The sequence below is a fragment of the Melanotaenia boesemani genome, chromosome 23 (genome assembly GCF_017639745.1).
Source record: "Melanotaenia boesemani isolate fMelBoe1 chromosome 23, fMelBoe1.pri, whole genome shotgun sequence".
Taxonomy (NCBI): Eukaryota; Metazoa; Chordata; class Actinopteri; order Atheriniformes; family Melanotaeniidae; genus Melanotaenia; species Melanotaenia boesemani.
The window spans coordinates 1,276,726-1,297,500 of record NC_055704.1 but is presented as its reverse complement, the minus strand read 5'-3'; the positions used below and the strand labels follow the sequence as shown (position 1 = coordinate 1,297,500).

The window sequence follows — 20,775 nt, the reverse complement described above, 5'->3', positions numbered from 1 at the left end:
AAGGAGGAAGCAGAAACAGCCTGTGGAAGTGACCGTCCACAAGGACAGACATGTACTCTGCAGGAGGGTAATGACAGAGACGGCGGTTGTGTGCAGAGAAAAGATGAAATATTTGGAGGAGGAAAGAGGAAGAAGAGCTGCGAGCGAAGCACTGACTCCCTTTACTGGAGATTAGAATGTCACGGGGAAGCGGTGGTGCCAGAAGCGGGATGAGGGCTGGCACAAGGCTCTGGCAGGAGACGCCATGTTGGGAGGCGAGAAAGGTCAAAGCATTTGGCCAGAGACCAAAAATGTTGAGGGACAAAATACAGAACTCCAGTCATGCAGAACGTTTCCCTTCATCCATGTCACTGCTCACTTCTTCACCTCTTCCTGCCAAAAACTCCTCTTCTTCCTCAGCAGGAATCCCTGGCTGAGAGTCATGCTGCTTGTTCACCCCTCTTTCCTGTCCTCTCCACCCCCAACCGGTCCAGAGAGATGGCTGACCTCCCTGGTTCTGGTTCTGGTTCTGATGGAGGTTTCCTCCCTGGTTCTGGTTCTGATGGAGGTTTTCCTTCCTGGTTCTGGTTCTGATGGAGGTTTCCTCCCTGGTTCTGGTTCTGCTGGAGGTTTTCCTTCCTGGTTCTGGTTCATATAATTTCATGTATGAAAGATATTTTGTGTTCAGTATCAGAAACATCTGGTTTAAACATTTAAAACAAAAAACAAAACACCTCTGTTGTGTGCCAACAAATTATGGAGAGAGCTGAAATTCAGAGTGGTTCTGGGAGACTGGGAGGAGGAGACTCATGGTGGGAGATCTGAAAGAACCTGACTGAGTCTTCAGTCAAACTTTCACACGATGTTCACCTGTCTCCTTCGTCTTAAGAGAAGAACTAATGAGAATCCAGACATTTAAAGTAACACCATGTAACTTTCATAGGCCTTAAAACTGTTTCTGACTGGTTTTGATGACACAGTGTTTGTTCATTCCTGGAGCCACTGTTGCTGCAGCATTCTGAGGCTTAGAAACCACTTCACTACTTTTACTTCCAGGATGTACAGGCAGAAGTACACACCACGCCACACACCAGCAACAGATATCAACACATTAGTTGCTTTCAGCATCCAACATAACTGATTCAGCAAAGACACTTAAGAGGACATTATCAGAGGAAGAGAGGAAACGAAAGAGAAGGAGGGACAGAGTGACAGACAAGGGTCAACATCTGACTGACTTTTACTGGCTGGAGAGATCTCAGAGAGGACACGGGATGAAGACGATGCTGGATTAGGCATCATTAGGGGAGATCTCAGAGAGGAGACAGGAAGCAGATTAATATCTCTATTCAGTCCTGACTGAGTTCCCGTGGGTCCAGTCCTTTACCTGCTACACATGTTAACTTAATAAGTTTCTTACATCTTCAGAAAGTAAATCTGGATCACTTTGAGAATCAGCACCTGCTGTGGGATTATTCTGCAGTTTAACAGATTATAATTCCTTCCTGGTTTTCAGTCTGCTGAGAAGAGCAGAAAGTTGGTCACAATATATTTTCCAAGGCAGGAAATCAAAGAGTCAAACTGCTACCAGCTGAAAAGAAAGCAGTTCAAACAACTTCTTTCCTGTCTGCCTCATGTTGTCTACACCCATTGAAATGATGAGGAAACTCACACTTCTGCTGCCTGGCCAATCAGAATATTATTACAAAGATAAACTCCCTTCAGCTGCATGATGAGGATGAGTCTAAGACCATCTCACTTTCAGGAAATACCCACAACCAAGAAACTGGTGTCCTGGATAAATCTGAGATGAGAATTAATCCGTCCTTTACTTGTAACTGAAGACCTGGCAGGATGTTCAGAGTGAAGGAGCCAGAACCCTTTGGACAGGTTTATGTAAGTCCAGATGAGCAGGAGAAATTCTGTCTAAACAGACACACATCAGAAAAGATTAAACTTTTATTTGATGGGCAATCATGAAGAAATAATTGTGAACCAGAAGTTAAACTTTGGTTATTTGGGATCAGGGCGGCTTCTAGACTTTTGGGTGAGCAAGCACAGCTGATCTGTGGTCCTCTCCAACCCCATTACTATACTTTTTTCTGCATAGATTTCTTTATTTAAAAACAAAGGAATTTTGAGGATTTTAACTAGTTTGACTTGAAATACTCAGTCTGATAATTTGACTGTTGTTCTTACTGTCGTCTCAATAAATTATATTTTGAATTATTCTGAATAAAAAATCTACCAGCTATTACAAAAGATAATAATGATGCTTTCAGTGATGTTAGGTTTATATTTCTTTAGATATTACATGAGCCAATTACACGTTTGTGTAATAAATACTGTTTAATTCTGAGACTTTCTCACAAAGAACTGAGTCATATGCTCTAACAGCCAAAATGAAGGACAGATTGAGAGAAAAGATTGTACCAAACAGACAAAAATGTCCATAATAATGTGTCAGGTTTAATATTCCCCAGAGACGGATCAATATCTGCACAAAAATCACATGTTTAACTGTAGGATGAGAAAGTAAAACCCGAATAAAAAACAAAGCTACCTCTGTTTGGGAAAGATGTAGAACTAATAAACTGAAGGTTTTTCTCTTTGAGTTAAATGAGTAAATTCTCAGAAACATAGCAAGCTTTGAAACTACAAGCAGAAGTTTGGTGAAGCTGCAGAAAGCAGCAGCACGTGAGATCATGCAGAGTTTCATCGATGTGGCGAACATGTCACGAAGCAACACATAGAGGAGCAGGTAACCAAAGCTCAGAGTGTCACCTGATTGGCTGCATCTGCAGCTCCTGCTCAGCTTCTGATGTACAGCTAACTCTAACCGTCCCTTCCTATAAACTTAAAAAGTCTGCGTGATGGATGTTCTTCATGAAGATGCAGTCAGACCTCTGCTCTGACAAACAGGAACGTTTTCAGTGTCAAATCGAATAGATGGATCAACTCATGTCTGTAAAATGTTCAGTAGATAGACATTTCATAGAACACATCAGGGTTTCTGCTGCTTTCCAGATGCCATGGAGCCTTCTGTACACCCTGAACAGGTCAGCAGCATCGTCCAGTCGGCTCAGAGACCCACTGTGGCATCATGTTAGTAAAAAGCTGCTCGACAACACTGTTCAGTGGTTGTTTCTGTTTTTGTGTCAAGTAGTTGAACTAAAAGGAACTTATTTAAACAATAGAAAAAAAAAATCAACATCCTGACTGTAAAAAAAAAAGGAAAAAAAAAGTGGAATGAGGCACTGTTGATTAGAACCATTTTCTTCAAAGATGTGTTAATAAAAATGGTGGATTTAATCCTCCTGACTGCTGATGCTGCATTGTGAAGAACTGTGGGGAATAATTTGTTTACTGTATCAGCGTTTGACAGGCTGCTGTCTGTCCCGACATTTAATAAGGTCCATTGTTCAGCTCTGAGCAGCAATTCCCTTTTAATTACAATCTCTGCTCCGAGACCAATGGTCCAATAAAACATCATTCCATCTAAAGAAAACGGCTTTTGGTGCCCATATGGAACTGTTATTTTCAGCATCAGTAAGACGGTGAGAAAAATGTGCCTTTTGTTCCAGCTGAAGAACCATTTGGTCATCAGCAGCCTGTGGTTCTGTAACTGGCTGTAGTGGATGACCTGAGTTAATACAAACATCTGCTGAGTGATGACTGGATTACAGACTCCCTCCATCTGTTTTCTACACCGATTTTTCCACTTCAGGGTCACGGGGAAGCTGGAGTCTATCTCAGCAGCCACTAGGAGAGAAGCAGGTAGACCAGGGGCCTCATTTCTAAAGCTGGCGTAGGAACAAAAACCGGCAAGCGCCAATTATAGTCAACTTTTGGGATTTATAAAAACGAAATGTCCCTACCTCCACGGCAACTCTGACCCAGTCAAAATCTGGGAAAACGGGAAACTGCAACACCAAGGGTCCAGAATAAAATCAAGGAAATGATGAGGTGGAGAGTCTGCTGCCAACATTTACCAGAGAAAAATAAAATGTGAAAAGTAAGCTTTGCTCATTTAGTCTAAGATCCAGCAGAGTGGGACAGACTGGAGGTCTAGAAGTGATGCAACGCTTATGAAACACACAAGAGGTGGATTTTCTTTATTTATTTATTTATTCTTACACAATCCTTTTGTAATTGTTGTCCCAATTTCCGTCAAGACAGTCTCCATTTCCTGCAACTCCCTGTCCACCTGGTTAATGACGGTGATGGTGTCTCTCTGCACCTGCAGGACGTCCTCTGCGGTGCTGGGTAGAGTCTCTGGCCTCACCCTCTCCAACCACAGCCGCAGCACCACCTACCCAGCTGGAACACCCAGCAACTATAAAAACTGCTACTAGTCTCAGATGTATCTGTACATATTTATTCTACACTACATTACTTGCATCTTAACTGTCATTTAGCAGACGTTTTTCTCCAGAACAATTTACTGTGGGCTGTAGCGTCTCACCTAAAGTCCCAACTGGAAGGTGTTACTGTTTATCACTGTGGGATTCGAACTTCGATCTCCTGCATGGCAGACGGATGCCCTACCGACTGAGATATCCAGCTGCACGTTCCGATTCCTCTGGCGTGTCTTCCATTCTGACACTGTGATGACAGCATCTGCCACCTGCTGCCACTACTCTGCCTTTCTGACACCAGTAATACCCACACTGTGCCCACCAGTCAAACATTTTTCCATCAGGATCTCAGTCTCACACCCCGAAAAATTCCACTTCTTCCCTCTTTTTGCTGCCGAGACATCATGGAAATGACATGACGAATATGTATTACAGGCATCCACCTGACCATTTATAGCCACCATGTGGGCGTGGGAAGGCGTTCCCTGACGTGCGCCCGCTTTAGAGTTGATTCTGATTTATAAACAGAAACAAGTTTAGGACGTGCATGTACACGCTTTTATAAATCTGAAAGTAGAAGTGCGCAGCACTACCTTTGTGCGCCACAGACGCCAGCTGTAGTTTGCTTTGCTACGCATAGTTTATAAATGAGGCCCCAGGACAGGTCGCCAGTCCATCACAGGACCATCACAGAGACACAAACAACCAGTTACACTCATTCCTACAGAGAGTTTAGATTAAATAATTAACTTGACATCATGTCTTTGGATGGTGGGAAGATGCCGGAGTACTCAGAGAGACCCCATGCTAACACAGGTTGAACATGCACACAGAAAGAGCCCTGTTCATTTCAGATTTCACTGAATATTAAAGTGTAGCTCCACCCCCTACTTTCTGTGTAACTCCACCCACTGCAAAATTTGAAAAATGCCTGAAACTGCAGGGGTTGGGGTGGGAGGTGTGGGGTGATCAGGGGGCGGAGAGTGGGCGGGTCGGGACACACAGGCAGAAATGATTGACAGCTCAGCTCACTGGCAAGATGCAAAGCGAGATTCACAAAGCAGCTACGCCACAGAGCGTCTTTGAGGTGGAAGACTTTCCCTCCTGAATCTCCTCTGCTACACATGAACCAGGTGGTCCTGAACATATCAGTGTGAGGCGTTAGCGCTGTTAGCTGCCTGTCAGCAGCTCCAGCAGCTCTGGAAAGCTGTGGAGACTCGTGGCAGGTTGTGGCAGCTGCTGGAAGTTGCTGCTGCTACGATTTGAGCTGCTGTCTGTCACCAGATGACGATCAGCAGTTAAAGAATAAAGTCCGGTGTTACTTTTACACCCTAAGAAGCACAAATCCGTCCCAATGCAGGAATATTTCACCAGAAACTCTGTGAAAGAACAGAAGTCTGAAACTAGCAGATCTACACCAGATAAGTTCACATCCCTTCATATGCGTTGGTGGGCGTGGTTTTCTACGCCTGCAAGGCGAGGACCCGCCTACCTGCATGTGGAGGGAGGAGCTGTGGGGTTTTAAATTTTTCTCATGACATAGATAAACTCTCTATGTCACAAAAAACATAACCTGGTTTTACCCGGTAGAGGGCGCTATGAACCATTTTTTTACCCACAAAATCCCGTTTTTAAAATAAACTGAAGAAATACAAACTGTTTATGTGGTTTTCATCACAATTAAGTAAAACTGTCTTGTTTACAGCTCAAAAAACACATTTCATGTGCACTACTCCTTTAAATGTTTGCTGGTTTTATAGATCCATGCTCGTCTGGAAGATGGACTACATGTGGAAATAAGTAAGCTCAAGTGGAAATAAGCTCAAGAACACAGAAAAATAAAGTTCACATTTTCAAGTGCCACACACGTCTCAAGCAAGTCTTTCCAGTTTTGACTTAGTAGCTGGCTTCGTCATTTCATCTTATTACAACTTATTACAACCTATCTTGCCACTTTTTACAGTTCTCCTATGAAGTAGTACCTGATGTCAGCATGCTGGCACCTCTGCCGGTTTACTGGGCTTCTGGCGAGAGCAATGGTTCCACTGTTGTACCATCGCTGGTATCTGGCTATACCTCTGAGCAACTGTTCCACATAAATGCATTCTTACATGGCTGAAGCTAAAGCTGTGTACTCTGCTTCACAAGTTGATAGTGCCACTGTTGGTTGTTTTATGTCTTCAATGAGAAGAAAGAGCTTCAATCACTAAGACTAATGCAGTATCCTGATGTGCTACGTCTGTCTGCAGCATCTGATGCCCGGTCCTCATCACCATGTGCTCTCAGACCAGGTCTTTCTGTGTCATTTCGTTTGAAGCATAACTCTTGTTGTGCTGTACCTTTTAGGTATCTTAACACGCTTCACTGTGTTCCAGTGTTGCTCTGTCGGCTCAGAAAAATGCTGAGATAGTTTGCTGACCACGAAACATATATCTGGTCGAGTGCAAGTGGATGAGTATATTGAACTACCCACTGCCTCCCTGTACTTGCCTCTGTTTGTCGTCTTTTCAACCCCCATATTCAAGTTTTGACTCACATGCGGTCTCTCTTGGCTGGCATTCTTGTATTTCAGATCTTTCCCATAGTTTGTTCTCATATTTTTCCTGTTACATCTTAAAGCCCCAGTGTGTAAAAATTACTCCCATCTAGTGGTGCGCTAGTGTAATGTAAGCAACCGAGTAGCGGTGGAACCTCACCGTTTAAGAGCCTTATTACAACTACGTAAGCCGTGGAGATTTATAAATGTGAAAATGTTAACACCTCTCAGAAGTTCGAGTGTCCCGTCAGGTGAGGAGGCACAGCACTATACATAATAAGGCTTTTTTTTATGCTGATAAGTTACAAGCAGTCCTCCATGTACTTGGTACCAAGCTAATGCTAATAGCTAATGTTATTGTGTGAAATGTTATTCGTGACTTACAGACTTAGAGATCATCTGATGAAGGAGAGAAAGAGGGACTCGAAGCAGGGGCAGTGGACCTGGCGGTGCTGTTAGAGGAAGATCCGGTGCTGTAACAGCATTCTGTGTTTAGTAACATGTATTTCAGCTGAGTTATCAAGGGAGGTGGGCGACGTATTGATTGGAAATAACTATTATCTGAGAGATATTTTGTGTTAGAATGCTTGCGGTTCTAGTGATTAAAACACAACGAGAAACTGGTATTACTTTGGTCTATTTCGTCTGACTAGAAGGAGAACAACTACCTCCACTCCTATTGTCAAATCAGCTGAAATAAATTATGAAAAACGAGGGAAAATACGTCTGAAAGAAGCCGTCGCCTCCTGGTATGACTTCTGTGAAGAATAACGACAGCTGAAGATTGTTGCAACGGAGCTTTTCTACTGTAGGCTAACTAACAAATTAGCCGTTTCTGCCGTTTTATATAGCAAGTAACAGTAAATGATCCGACTTAAATGGGGTGATAAAGTAGTTGCTGGACTACCTGCCCTGTTTCTCAAATAATGCCAAAATAAACCTCATTGTTAGATTGAATTAACTCACCTATCCAGCAGAAAGCTGCAACTTCAGTATCAGTTTTTCCCAAGATTCTCCACTCCTCCTGTGATTTCGTGATCTCGTGGCTCCTGCTAGGTGAACTTGCGGCGCTCCACACCTGACACGCTCCCGGTGTAGATTGCAGCGCCACTGAGGTCGGAACAAAACTGTGGTGCAGCCGTAACGTGGTGCACACACCCGGTGGAAAGTGGGGGTGATTCTTTACCAGTGACTGCATTTCCTCATCCATTACGTTCTTCCTTCACCTTGAATTGCTGGATGACATGGCATCCTGGTAGGTTTGAGGAAAGTCACAGACTGCTCAGTAACAAGAATCTATGCATGTCTACATTTTGTTTGCGGTACCATCAGTCTCAAAGTCCTGCAGATGAACCGGTCGACTTCTGGTTCTTGGTGGATTCTTTTTGTTTACAGTCATACTGTCTTCAGCTGGTTGTGTGAATTCATTCAGTCTGTGTAAAGATTCAGAAACATTCCACAGACTTGGATTGCCTTCCACATTTTCATCCAGAACATTTTCTTCACTTTTCAGGATGTGTCCACTCAACACTGTATTCCGTTTGCTGCGCTGATGTTGGAGTTTCTCTTTCTTTAGTGATTTTTGTTGTGAATTTCACCAACCTGTGTTTTCTAACTTTCTCTGTGTCTGGATAATACACCAGAAGGGCTGGGCTGTTTTTGTTTTTTGGTAGCTAGCACTGTCACTTTTTGACTTTTAAAATACACAAACAGTGCCTGAATAGTCATCACTAAAGGACTGCGCATGTCTGTGTCCTGTCATGCTTCCTGTTAAATCAGTGTGGACTAGTCCTAAAGGCTTCTTGGCCTTTGGCATCTGGCTCTCTGTTCCTGGTCTCTGTTCATTTTTCTTGTGTACAAACTTCAGAGAGCTGATCTGGCCTTCCTGAACTCCTCTCTATCTCTATACCTTTTACAACACCTGTAACATTTGTACATCTTTCAAATTACAGTGATCCAAAATCTCATGCCAGGTTTGTATATCATGACATCCTTTACACTGATCATCAATACTCATCTCAACAGTTAGTAAGTAATACAGGTTTTCACTTTCATGAATATCAGACCTGCTACCGTCTCTGGTTACCATGGTGCTGCCCCCTCTTATGAAGGTGATAGTTGCTCCTCCGTTTGCTGCTTTTGCCACTGAGAAGATGTGGTGGTATGTAGAGTGCATGTCGTAGCTGTGCTCTGTATTGATGTCCAGCGTTGTCTAGTAGATAGACCATAGCTGTGCCTCTTCCTTTTGCTATCTCGCTGCACTTGGTCCTGTCTGCCAACTCCACTGAGTGGGTCTAAGCCTAGAACAAGTTGTCGAAGCTTTCAAATTTTCAGGAGTTCTTCCTGATAACCTGAAGTCCCTGTGCTTGTCCCTGCTTCCTATGCTTTGCCTTGAAGAGATGCTTCCTTGTACATCAGCAACTTTTTTGGCTCCATTTCGTTTCTTGTTTTTCTTTCACAGGAATTCTTGGTGTGTGTTGTTTTACCAGTTCCTTGAACAGTAAAACGCTGAACAGTTCCTTGCCTTGTGTCTTTTTATTCCACACTTGTAACACCTTGGCATCTTCATCTTTCTTGTAGGTAGCTTTGGTCATTGTGAAGGTTTGCCTCTGTTTTGTATGATTTTCATCACATTATCAGTAGATTCTGTCCAGTTCATTTTCTCTGACTCCTCATAGACTCGAAGTCTTCTTTTAAAGTCTGTGAATGTAACTTGATCTTCATTTTGTGTAACATGGATAGCTAGGGGCTCTGGTAGCCCTGCTAGTGTCTTGGCTATGATTAGTCCATCCCTCATTGTTTTACCTGCATCTCTTAGGGCTATAATGATGTTCACTGCCCTTATCGTGTCGTCTGTAATACTCCTTTTCTGTCATGCATAGCTTGGATAAGAATGTGTACTTTCCACAATAATGATCTTTTAATATTCCCAGGGCCTTCCTTCCGTCATCGGCAGCTTCATGCCTTATGAATGACAAGCTTTTGTCATCTATCAGTCTTATCAGTTCAGTATAGCAGTCAGCATTCTTCGGCTGTCTTCGGCTAACTGTTCAGCATCAGCGGCAGCGCATGTAAAATAGGCTGCGATGTCAGGACTCCTGTTGTTCTGCTCGCCATTTTGCTAAGGCGGCAGCTTTTTACCACAAGCTTAAAGCTGTACTTTTTCTGTTGATCTCAACCGTTACTTTAGTCTGTTATTCGTAATATGTTGCATAGAAACTGTCCCAATAATAAATGCTCACTTATATCCAAGCTTGTCCACAAGTTGCAAAAGCTCCATGTTATCATTAGCGACAGCTTCTTTCGTCAAAGCTAACTTGCATAGGACGCTGCCTGGCCCATAACCTGTTACCGGTCCGACCCACTGGAGGTCAGAATGTTCTGGATGTGGAACTTGGACTAATAAGAATGACATCCCTGATTTAGAGTTTTAGTTTAGTGAACCTCAGATGACGTGTTTGTCTCAGACTTAACACTACTGATTTTTGAAAGGAAACAACTGAGTTTAGCTTCCTCTGCTGTAAAAGAAAACAATCTGTTGAGAGGAAGAAGGAAACTGTCATGCTTCACCATCATCGCCGTTCAGCCCCCTCCTCTGATCTCTGCCTTCCCGTGTTTTCACCTCCCTCTGTCCTGCCTTTGAATCATGCACGCTGCTTTCAGGCTCCTGTCGGGAACATTGCTCACTTCGGAGCTTGGCACGAGTCCTGAAAAAAGATTAAGAAAATCTTGGACTAAAAAATACTGAGTCATGTTTAATCGGCAGTGCCAGCAGAGGGGCCTCTGAGCAACCGACAGCAGCCATTAAAACTGTGCTATGCAGGATCTGCTTGGCTTTAATGACACTGAGCAGCAATGACTGTCAGCGCCTCGCCACCATCTCTGAACGCACTGGCAGAGGAAGAAACTCCCTGACATAACAAGCTGAAAATTTTACATTTTCTCTCAGTCAGCAGGTTTTATTCAGTTTTTTACTTGTCCTGAAAAGTCTGATATATCCATTTATTCCACAATGGAAGTTGATTTTTCTGGTCTTTAAGATTATTCTGCTGTTTGATGGGTAAAAACTCGTCGTTTATCAAGGACAGACCCTGGTTGAATTTTTGCAGTAGTAGTAATACTAGAAGTAGTTCTCTGATACACCAGCTGTCCTGCTCAGTACATGACAAGGCACCATCGTGGGCCTCCCATCAGCCTGGGACCCTCAGGGTGTTGTCTTGTTCCAGCATCCAGCTCTGCCTGGCAGATCTGTGGAGCCATGTGAGTGGTGTTCTCCAGGCTGACAGTGATCATTTCCCATCCATCTTCAGACCCCGCCTCAGCCTGGAGCAGCCATCACTGTGTTGTTGACCGTTCCACTATAACATCACCCATATGGTCCCCGACCCTAGAAGCTTCTTCCTGGTGTTACAAAGCCACAGGATACGTTGATAGGGCATCCTCAGTAAATAGCACATATGTTTAAACTCATCAGCATCTCCATCTCACCCCCACACTCTCCTTCCTTCTATCTTCTATAATTAAATTGTCCCACTCCATTGTTTTCTCCCCAGTGGCAGTTAACATGAGGTAATGAAATTAAGCTCTATGTCTCCTCCCCAGAGTGCAGTGGCCGCAGGCCTCATGCTTACAGCAACCAACAAAGTCCTCATCGGACTGAAACAGATACCAACACCTGATCCTGAGAAATGTAAACTTTGACTGGTTTAGTTTCATACAGCTAATAAAACCAGAAGCTTCAGATTCAGGTTGAAAATCAAACTTAGATTTAAGATCTGCATTAAAATGGAAATACTGTGGTAAATGGTTTGGAAACCTCCAGTGGTTCCAGGTGTGGAGCCACTGCTCTACTGGACTGAGATCTGGTGGCTGTGGAGGCCGTTGGAGTCCAGTGAACTCATCGTCATGTTCTAGAAAGCAGGTGGAGATGATCTGAGCTTTGTGACATGGTGCATTATCCTGCTGTATCATTATTAACTCCTATTAATAAGTGTCAAAGGAAGGATATTAAAGGGGTACTTCACCCTAAAATGTGTTTTTTTTTTAGCTGAAAACAACATAGTATTACTTAATTGGGATGAAAACTACATATACTGTTGATAAAAATTTAAAGTATTTTTATTTAATAAAGTATTTCTATAATTTATTATTTTCTTTAAAAAACAGGATTTTGTGGGTGAAAAACCCCTACAGTTTTTGTGATATAGAGTTTACTTTGTAGAGCCATGCTGGGTGCTTCTCTATGTCATGAGAAAACTTTAAACCCCACAGCCCCTCCCTCCAGATGCATCAGGATCTGTGGCGTAGCTGCTTTGTGAATCTCGCTTTGCATCTTGCCAGTGAGCTGAGCTGTCAATCATTTCTGCCTGTGTGTCCCGACCCACCCACTCTCCGCCCTCTGATCACCCCACACCTCCCACCCCAACCCCTGCAGTTTCAGGCATTTTTCAAATTTTGCAGTGGGTGGAGTTACACAGAAAGTAGGGGGTGGAGCTACACTTTAATATTCAGTGAAATCTGAAATGAACAGGGCTCTTTCTGTGTGCATGTTCAACCTGTGTTAGCATGGGGTCTCTCTGAGTACTCCGGCATCTTCCCACCATCCAAAGACATGATGTCAAGTTAATTATTTAATCTAAACTCTCTGTAGGAATGAGTGTAACTGGTTGTTTGTGTCTCTGTGATGGTCCTGTGATGGACTGGCGACCTGTCCTGGGGCCTCATTTATAAACTATGCGTAGCAAAGCAAACTACAGCTGGCGTCTGTGGCGCACAAAGGTAGTGCTGCGCACTTCTACTTTCAGATTTATAAAAGCGTGTACATGCACGTCCTAAACTTGTTTCTGTTTATAAATCAGAATCAACTCTAAAGCGGGCGCACGTCAGGGAACGCCTTCCCACGCCCACATGGTGGCTATAAATGGTCAGGTGGATGCCTGTAATACATATTCGTCATGTCATTTCCATGATGTCTCGGCAGCAAAAAGAGGGAAGAAGTGGAATTTTTCGGGGTGTGAGACTGAGATCCTGATGGAAAAATGTTTGACTGGTGGGCACAGTGTGGGTATTACTGGTGTCAGAAAGGCAGAGTAGTGGCAGCAGGTGGCAGATGCTGTCATCACAGTGTCAGAATGGAAGACACGCCAGAGGAATCGGAACGTGCAGCTGGATATCTCAGTCGGTAGGGCATCCGTCTGTGGGTGGGTGTTACACAGAAAGTAGTGGGTGGGGTTAGACTTCAATATTGAGTGAAATTTGAAATGTGGAGCTACACTTTAATTCCAGGTATCTGGAATAGGAAAAATCCAGTATTCCACATGATGATCAGAGGAACTTTTCCAGATTTAGAAGTTATTTTAAATGTACATACGTGTACATTTCCTCATGTGTAGTAATCCTGACCAGCTGAACCGACCACCTCTTCATACAAACTGAAGTCAGAAAGATGGAAAAGATGGAATCAGTTCTCCTCCTGCCCTGGAGATGTTTTACATTTAAACATGAAACCTGGAAACACCTGAGATTACAGTTACTTTATTACAATATTACAGTCACTTTATTACAATATAAGTTACTTTATTACAATATAAGTTACTTTAATTAAAATATTATGGTTAATTTTATTATTATATAGTTACTTTTATTATATTACAGTTACTTTTGTTATATTAGTTACTGTTATTAGAATATTAGCTACTTTTAATAATATATTTTATTCATTTTTATTAGAATATTACTGTTAATATCTTCCATGTCATTTTCATGTCCAGATTGGACCCTTTTGAGTGTCAGTTTCAGCCCCCGGGCCATCTGTTTGACACCCCTGCTTAAACAACTTCAGTTATTTACTAATATTCATTATTACTTTTTTGTATGTAATGTCAACATGGCGTGTTTTTGGACTGTGGGAGGAAGCTGGAATATGTATGTGGAGAGAACAAACTCCAGTCAGCGAGGCTCCAGCAGAGGTTTGAACCAGCAACCTTCTCACCATGCAGCCCTGCATAGATCAGATAGAACAAGTTTAACATGTCAGGTTGTCCAGCGCTCCCTCAGTGTGATTTCATTCTGGTCTAGAGGTTAATCACAGGAAAGAAACCAGCTTGACCTGCAGGAGGAAGACCAATGAGGATTCCTCAGTTCTCCGACAGGTAATCTGTAAACCTTTTTCATTTAGTCAGGCAGAAACTAAATGTCTTACATGTTTCCTCATTTAATCTGGTCTTCACCACAAAGTCTGATAAGAACTTTATAGACTTTTGATTTTGTTCCAGACAGTTTGTGTCTTGTTCAAATCATTACTTGGATGTTCCAGAATTTTCTTATAAATGTAAAATTATTGTCTTTGCAACCAAAGAATTGTGTCCAGCCTCAGTCAGCAAAGTTAAAAGCAACAGATCTTTTCAGAAATCTAGGTGTCATTTAAACTTATACCTAATCCACCCTTCCATCTTTCCTGTGGGTTGATGTTCATCTCACGGTCCCTAGTGCTCCGATGACCACTGGTACTACCGTTGCCATCACCTTTCAGGCTTTCTCCAGCTCTTCCTTGAATACTTGGTATTTCTCCAGGTCCTCGTGTTCCTTTTCCCTGATATACACACACACACACACACATATATATATATATATATATACACTACCATTCACAAGTTTGGGGTCACTTTGCCATGGGATTCAATAGGGAAGTGACCCCAAACTTTTGAACGGTAGTGTATATATATATATATATATATATATATATATGTGTGTGTGTGTGTGTATGTATGTAGGTAGGTGGTCAAAGATCAACCAGTGAGCAGAAAGTTCTATGTGTGTGTGAAAAGAAGAAAAATAATGCTCCTCTATAGCTGGAATAAAGCCAAGAAGACGTTTCTGATGCACGGTGGCGCCACAAAGCAGCTGAGCTGGAGTTGGTTTAGTGAGGATAGCAGGTAAATAGTAGCAGGAATAACTGGAAATGAGGAAAAAGTGTCCTGTCCTTCACTGAAGGAGATCATTCTCAAACTAAAAAATTTGAACGTTTGGATCTTTTTAGTTCCATAGACAAAGATATATGGTAGATAAATAGTGAACGGGAGGATAACAAAGACTGCTGTGTCTGCATTCAGAAAATGATGTATTTATCTGACAGCTTTCTGAAGAGTCAGGCCTGACTTCACCCTGGGAGGTCTCCTATTTGACTGCAGAACTACAGCCACAAGATTTCTGTGGGTGGCCCAATCAAAACAAATCACATTCTTTTTGGAAATTCTGAAAGCGTGCACTCCAAAACTCATGTGTAATTACACGTTCTAAAATGGATGCAAAGCAGCGCATTGTTGTAGTGGGGATAAAACAGCAGGGGTCTCCTGTGAAGGCTGAAAAGCTTCCAGGCTGAATCCCAGAGCAATTATTACCAGTTTGCATGTTCCTGCTGTGTGTACAAACCACAAAGCTGCTGATTGAATGTGCTGGGAATATTAAATAAATGACATATAATGAAAAAAAATGATCCCATTTCTGAAAAGAGAACCATAACATACTTAGTTAAAAACCATGGTATGAGATTGGATTAGGGTTCGAATAGTATTCAGATTCAAAACACGTTTTTTATCCTATCCAGGCAATTCATTTGCAGCTTACCACAGACACCAGTTAACATTCAAAGTGCAAAGTTTCAGACATCATCAGTACACAGTACCCATGACTTCAGTGAAAGATGCAACAAATAAATATTAAATAATCAACAATAACACAGTTAATACTGATACAGGCTAACCCCCAATTTCCACCGGGGAGTGTACACTGCGTCACGGTTGCGCTGTAGCCTCAACAGCTGTTTACGGCCATTTTAGTTTTGGTTCCCACCACGGTGCAGAAGTGTCCCAAAAGCGCCTTGTCACGGCTTAACGCTAAACTCTCACTATTTGTGACGGAACACGCAGTCAGAACGTGTCAATCACAGGAGTTCACATAGGGACAGACAGGAAAGCAGTGTACAAGGTTCTGGTAATTTTCAAAATAAAAACCCCCATGTAGATTTGTGTAGCTGAACCATGTAAACATGTCATCAGCAACCAGTCAGGTTGTCTCAGTGTTTTTTTTTTTTATTTTTTGTTGTTTTTTTTTTTTTTTCATCATGAATGAGACATTTATCCTGAAAGTGGAGAATCACAAGAAGTCGGATGAGAGTGCTGTGAGAGTAGTCGGATCAGGGTTCTGTGACTGTATGAAGTCGGATCAGGGTTCTGTGACATTATGAAGTCGGATCAGGGTTCTGTGACTGTATGAAGTCGGATCAGGGTGCTGTGACAGTATGAAGTCGGGTCAGGGTTCTGTGACGGTATGAAGTCGGATCAGGGTTCTGTGACATTATGAAGTCGGATCAGGGTTCTGTGACGGTATGAAGTCGGATCAGGGTTCTGTGACATTATGAAGTCGGATCAGGGTTCTGTGACGGTATGAAGTCGGATCAGGGTTCTGTGACTGTATGAAGTCGGGTCAGGGTTCTGTGACGGTATGAAGTCGGATCAGGGTTCTGTGACATTATGAAGTCGGATCAGGGTTCTGTGACGGTATGAAGTCGGATCAGGGTTCTGTGACATTATGAAGTCGGATCAGGGTTCTGTGACTGTATGAAGTCGGATCAGGGTGCTGTGACAGTAGTTGGATCAGGGTTCTGTGACTGTATGAAGTCGGGTCAGGGTTCTGTGACATTATGAAGTCGGATCAGGGTTCTGTGACGGTATGAAGTCGGGTCAGGGTTCTGTGACGGTATGAAGTCGGATCAGGGTTCTGTGACATTATGAAGTCGGGTCAGGGTTCTGTGACGGTATGAAGTCGGATCAGGGTTCTGTGACATTATGAAGTCGGATCAGGGTTCTGTGACGGTATGAAGTCGGGTCAGGGTTCTGTGACGGTATGAAGTCGGATCAGGGTTCTGTGACATTATGAAGTCGGGTCAGGGTTCTGTGACGGTATGAAGTCGGGTCAGGGTTCTGTGATGGTATGAAGTCGGATCAGGGTTCTGTGACATTATGAAGTCGGATCAGGGTTCTGTGACGGCATGAAGTCGGATCAGGGTTCTGTGACATTATGAAGTCGGATCAGGGTTCTGTGACGGTATGAAGTCGGGTCAGGGTTCTGTGACGGTATGAAGTCGGATCAGGGTTCTGTGACGGTATGAAGTTGGATCAGGGTTCTGTGACATTATGAAGTCGGATCAGGGTTCTGTGACGTTATGAAGTCGGATCAGGGTTCTGTGACTGTATGAAGTCGGATCAGGGTGCTGTGACAGTAGTCGGATCAGGGTTCTGTGACTGTATGAAGTCGGATCAGGGTTCTGTGATGGTATGAAGTCAGATCAGGGTTCTGTGACTGTATGAAGTCGGATCAGGGTTCTGTGATGGTATGAAGTCGGGTCAAGGTTCTGTGATGGTATGAAGTCGGATCAGGGTTCTGTGACATTATGAAGTCGGATCAGGGTTCTTTGACAGTATGAAGTCGGATCAGGGTTCTGTGACTGTATGAAGTCGGATCAGGGTTCTGTGATGGTATGAAGTCGGGTCAGGGTTCTGTGACGGTATGAAGTCGGATCAGGGTTCTGTGACATTATGAAGTCGGATCAGGGTTCTTTGACAGTATGAAGTCGGATCAGGGTTCTGTGACGGTATGAAGTCGGATCAGGGTTCTGTGACGGTATGAAGTCGGATCAGGGTTCTTTGACAGTATGAAGTCGGATCAGGGTTCTGTGACTGTATGAAGTCGGATCAGGGTTCTGTGATGGTATGAAGTCGGGTCAGGGTTCTGTGACGGTATGAAGTCGGATCAGGGTTCTGTGACATTATGAAGTCGGATCAGGGTTCTTTGACAGTATGAAGTCGGATCAGGGTTCTGTGACGGTATGAAGTCGGGTCAGGGTTCTGTGACGGTATGAAGTCGGATCAGGGTTCTGTGACATTATGAAGTCGGATCAGGGTTCTTTGACGGTATGAAGTCGGATCAGGGTTCTGTGACGGTATGAAGTCGGGTCAGGGTTCTGTGACGGTATGATGTCGGATCAGGGTTCTGTGACATTATGAAGTTGGATCAGGGTTCTTTGACGGTATGAAGTCGGGTCAGGGTTCTGTGACGGTATGAAGTCGGATCAGGGTTCTGTGACGGTATGAAGTCAGGTCAGGGTTCTGTGACGGTATGAAGTCGGATCAGGGTTCTGTGACATTATGAAGTCGGGTCAGGGTTCTGTGACGGCATGAAGTCGGGTCAGGGTTCTGTGACGGTATGAAGTCGGATCAGGGTTCTGTGACGCTATGAAGTCGGATCAGGGTTCTGTGACATTATGAAGTCGGATCAGGGTTCTGTGACGGCATGAAGTCGGATCAGGGTTCTGTGACATTATGAAGTCGGATCAGGGTTCTGTGACGGGATGAAGTCGGGTCAGGGTTCTGTGACGGTATGAAGTCGGATCAGGGTTCTGTGACATTATGAAGTCGGATCAGGGTTCTGTGACAGCATGAAGTCGGATCAGGGTTCTGTGACGGCATGAAGTCGGATCAGGGTTCTGTGATGGTATGAAGTCGGATCAGGGTTCTGTGACGGTATGAAGTCGGATCAGGATTCTGTGACGGCATGAAGTCGGATCAGGGTTCTGTGACATTATGAAGTCGGATCAGGGTTCTGTGACGGTATGAAGTCGGATCAGGGTTCTGTGACGGTATGAAGTCGAATCAGGGTTCTGTGACGGTATGAAGTCGGATCAGGGTTCTGTGACATTATGAAGTCGGATCAGGGTTCTGTGACGGTATGAAGTCGGATCAGGGTTCTGTGACGGTATGAAGTCGAATCAGGGTTCTGTGATGGTATGAAGTCAGATCAGGGTTCTGTGACATTATGAAGTCGGATCAGGGTTCTGTGATGGTATGAAGTCGGATCAGGGTTCTGTGACGGCATGAAGTCGGATCAGGGTTCTGTGATGGTATGAAGTCGGATCAGGGTTCTGTAACATTATGAAGTCGGATCAGGGTTCTGTGACGGTATGAAGTCGGGTCAGGGTTCTGTGACATTATGAAGTCGGATCAGGGTTCTGTGATGGTATGAAGTCGGGTCAGGGTTCTGTGACGGCATGAAGTCGGATCAGGGTTCTGTGACGGTATGAAGTCGAATCAGGGTTCTGTGACGGCATGAAGTCGGGTCAGGGTTCTGTGACGGTATGAAGTCGGATCAGGGTTCTGTGACGGCATGAAGTCGGATCAGGGTTCTGTGACGGTATGAAGTCGGATCAGGGTTCTGTGACATTATGAAGTCGGATCAGGGTTCTGTGATGGTATGAAGTCGGGTCAGGGTTCTGTGACGGCATGAAGTCGGATCAGGGTTCTGTGACGGCATGAAGTCGGATCAGGGTTCTGTGACGGTATGAAGTCGGATCAGGGTTCTGTGATGGTCTTGGATCAGAGTGTTTGGTATGGCTCCACCCAGGAAATGCCAGCATGCCCGGTACACCGTTCTACCCCGACGCTGATAATCTGTCCGCTCCCACAGCTTTCCTCTGGCTGATCATTGTCGTGTCGGCTGCTGATGAAGCTTGTGTAACAGAAGTAAAGGCTTTATAAAAGCACCTGAACTGCTTCAACATTTTTGTCTAAAATTGTCTTTTTTCTGCTTGTTGCTGAGCAGGTAGAGAACCTCTACTTTTTACAGACTCATTAACAGCTGCCTGCTAGATTAACTGGATTTGATGGGAATTTAAAGGTCATCCTGGTAAACTTAAACCAGTGGATGCCAGTGTTTCCCCTGGGAACGATAGAGTCAAGGGTTAACTATGATAAATAATGTCATGAGCAAAGGTCAGTCAACAACAAGACCAAACAATGAATATGTAAATGGAATATGACGAGGAGAGGCATGAAGTGTAAACAGAGAAACAGGTCTTTCTTTCCTCTGTGCTGAAGTCAAACACACCCTCAGGTGAAGCGAAGATGTGAAGCCTTGACGTGAACAACACTTCCTGTCTTGGCTCTCTGGCCGTACAGCAGCTTGTCTTAGTAAGCACACGCTTCACCATCTGAGGAGTTTCTGTTTTCACCAACAACACAGAGAGAGTGGCAGACAGAGATACCAGGAGAGAGCCAGAGAGAGGCAGATGACCTTGGTTTTTGCAGATTGTGGGGAGGTCCTGCTGACCACATGCACCCAGGAGATAAGCAGCAGCAACGCTGAAAAGCCAACTTGACAAATCCTGATGCCTCACACTTCTACAGCTTAACACAAAGTCTTTCCACTGCTCTGGGATAAGCTGTATATAAACAGAAATGCTGCACTGCCGGCTTACGTGATGTTTCTATTCACCACATGAACACACACACATTTAATGGAGCTTATTTACCTTGTACACAGTCATTTTAAACTCACAGTTAGACAGAAGATGAATGTCGCTTCAAAAGGAGGAAACGCAAATGTTCATGAACTTTTCACCTCTATTGCTCTACACACACACACACACACACACACACACACACACACACACACACACAGGTGAAGAAAATAACGTGGTGTCTTTATGAACTGTGGAATATAATAACATAAAGACATAGTTATCAGGGTTGAAACCTAGCTTTAGCATCTGTATTAATATGCTAATTGGCAAGGCTGCTGCAAAACCACGAGCCCCCCCTTGGAAAAATATTTCCTTATTTGTATTCTCAATATCTTTTAACCATTTAAAATAAACCATTTTTTATATTTTTTACCAAAAGCTGCATATTTATTTATTTATTTTGTTAATGTAAAAATCTGCATGTATTTCCACTTTTTCCTCATTTCCAGTTATTCCTGCTACTGTTTACCTGCTATCCTCACCAAGCCAACTCCAGCTCAGCTGCTTTGAGGCAAACATAAACACTAAAAATCACTGACTGTGTTCTT

At 43.6% G+C, this 20,775-nt stretch overlaps 1 protein-coding gene across 1 annotated transcript in view; it reads right to left on the bottom strand.

The window, feature by feature from the left end:
* Nucleotides 1-20,775, bottom strand: part of tmem178b (transmembrane protein 178B) — a 151,485-nt gene that overhangs the window by 14,921 nt on the left and 115,789 nt on the right. The gene's annotated exons all lie outside the window — the stretch shown is intronic.